This window comes from Octopus bimaculoides, chromosome 13, assembly GCF_001194135.2.
Source record: "Octopus bimaculoides isolate UCB-OBI-ISO-001 chromosome 13, ASM119413v2, whole genome shotgun sequence".
Classification (NCBI taxonomy): Eukaryota; Metazoa; Mollusca; class Cephalopoda; order Octopoda; family Octopodidae; genus Octopus; species Octopus bimaculoides.
In genome coordinates, this window is record NC_068993.1 from 18,883,154 (window position 1) to 18,885,863 (window position 2,710).

At 37.9% G+C, this 2,710-nt stretch overlaps 1 protein-coding gene across 1 annotated transcript in view; it reads left to right on the forward strand.

Moving 5' to 3' along the window:
* Positions 1-2,710, forward strand: part of LOC106880401 (very-long-chain 3-oxoacyl-CoA reductase-B) — a 40,597-nt gene extending 37,887 nt beyond the window's left edge. The window contains exon 11 of the mRNA XM_014930320.2: positions 2,619-2,710. The gene's annotated coding sequence lies outside the window, so the exon portion shown is untranslated. The remainder of the gene's footprint in view (positions 1-2,618) is intronic.

Below are 2,710 nucleotides of genomic sequence, written 5' to 3' on the forward strand. Positions count from 1 at the left end.
TATATATATATATATATATATATATATATATATATATATACACGCATACATATATATACATATTCAAGATGGGCTTCTTTCAATTTCCATCTACCAAACCCACTTTGGCCAGCCTGGGGCTATTGTAGTAGGCCCAAGGTGCCATGCAGTGGAACTGAACCTGGAAGCATGCAGTTGGGAAGCAAACTTCTTACCACACAGCCATGCCTGCACATGTGCACACATTCATTAACAGTGCATTCACACTGAAATTCTTCCTTGGCCTTCTATGTAGAAACATATTGAAGAGGAGTTATGTAGAATGTCTTCAGACTCCTACCGAAACAGCAACAACAATAACAACAGTAGTAGCAATAGCAACTGAAAGCAAACTGTTCTTGTGATAAATGCATTGAGTGTTACAGTAAAAAGCTGTTCTTATCAGTAGTTTCCTCCCTTCTATGATAAGCAATAACTTCTGTGTGCCATTGCAATTGGTAATTGATATACAGTTTTAGATTGTTGATATGCACTTAGTGAACAATGAAAATATGTGGCACAGTTGTGTGTGTCTGTGAGTCTCTTGTGAAAGTAATTATCTTGCTGAATGTTATTTTTGTATTTGAATTGGTAGACTCGTTAGTGTGTTGGCAAAAAATGCCTTACAGCATTTGTTTCACTCCTCTTAATGTTCTGAGTTCAAAACTAACTGAGGCCCGGCTTTGCCTTGTATCCTTCTGGGGTTTGTTAAAATGAAATACCAATCAAATACTTGAGTTTGGGGTATTTAATCACCTCTCTTAAAAATTGCTAGTCTTCTGTCAAAATCAGGAACAATTGTCGTTGTTTGTTTATGCATGTGTGTGTGTCCATGTGTGCAGGTATAGTAGTGTGGTTAAGACGCCTGCTGTTCCACAACCTGTTTTCAGTCACACTTCACAACACCATGGACAGGTTCCTTATAAGGCAGTGAGCTGGCAGAATCATTAACACACTGGACAAAATGCTTAGCTAGCAGCATTTCATCTGTCTTTCAACCTGAGTTCAAATTCCACCAAGGTTGATATTGCTTTCATCCTTTTTGGGTTTAATAAAATAAGCACCAGTTAACTACTGGGATTGATGAAATTGACCAGTGCTCCCACCCCCTCATCACTCCAAAATTTCAGGCCTTGTGCCTATCATACAAAGGATTATTGTATGCAAGCATAGCTGTGTGCTTAACCCTTTTGTTACCACATTTCTGTTGAGATACTTTGTGTTTCTTTCAATTAATATTAATATAACAAACAATTGAGTAAAATAACTTAGTTATCATTAAGCTAGTGTTAGGAACATAAATTGTGACTAAGTTTTGGTAGAAGATTTTAATTCAGAACTTTTGAAAACAAGACATTTGTACTATAGAGCCTGAGGCGGTTTCAGGTGGGTTGGTGTTAAAAGAGTTAAGACATTTGCTTTGAAAGAACCTGGTTTTATGTCCACTCATTCTTTGCAGCAGCGAGCTGATAGAATCATTATCACACTGGACGAACTGCTTAGCACTATCTCTTTTATCTTTATGCTTCATGTTCAAATCCTGCTGATGTTAACTTTGTCTTTTTTTTTTTAAATCCTTTTTGGGTTGATAAAATAAAGCATCAACCAAGTACTGGGGGTTGATTTAATTGACTAGTCCTTTCTCTGTAAACTTGTTAGCCTTGTACCAAACTTTGAAGCCATTGTTATTATTATTAAGATGGCGAGCTGGCAGAATCGTTAGCACATGAGGCAAAATGCTTAGCAGTATTTTGTCTATCTTTATGTTCTGAGTACAATTTTGATCAGCTTTGCCTTTCATCGTTTTGGGACGGTCAATAAAATAAGTACCAGTCGTACACTGGGGTTGATGTAATTGACTTGCCCGCTCCACTGAAATTGCTGGCCTTGTGTCAAAATTTGAAACCATTCTTATTTATTCACTTAACTTAGCACCATCTCTTTTAGCTTTATGTTCCACATCTCAGCTTCATCCCACAGCTCAGCGATGCAACACTTCTCAATTAATGAGCTGTGTCCTAGTTTGGCTCTCTTTAAACTAGCCCTAAGGGCACCGACTACAATAGGTGCCCATGCAAACACATATTATACATGAGCACTTCTCAATTCATGAGCTGTGTCTTAGTTTTGCTCGCTTTGAACTGGCTCCAAGGGCACAAATCACAAAAGGTACACACATACACACACACACACATTATACATGATGGATTTCCACAGAGTTTCTGTCTACCATATTTACTGACAAAGCATTGATTGTCCCAGAGCTTTTCTAGAAAACATTTGTCCAAAGTACTGTGCTGTAGGATCGACCCTGAGACCTCATGATTGCAAACTGAGCTCCTTAACCACACAGCCATGCTTGCATCTATGTTAGAAATCATCGTCTTTTATATCGAGCTACTTTGCTTGGCTGCTAATGGTTACAAATAAATTTCCTTTTTAAATGGCTTTAATCTTTGGCTTTCTTCTCTCTTATCAGCTCCATTCTCTTGACTTGTCTGTTGTTGTTGTTGTTGCTTCCTGTTTTGGCGAATATCTTTTTGTTTACTTTTTTTTTTTTGCTTGTTTCTTTTTTTGTATTGTTTCCACCTCTTTTATAGTTTATTGCCAACACAGAAACTAGCAGAAACATGCAAGGGAATGGAAGAGGAAAGTAACAGAACGAACCACCACCACCACCACCACCACCACC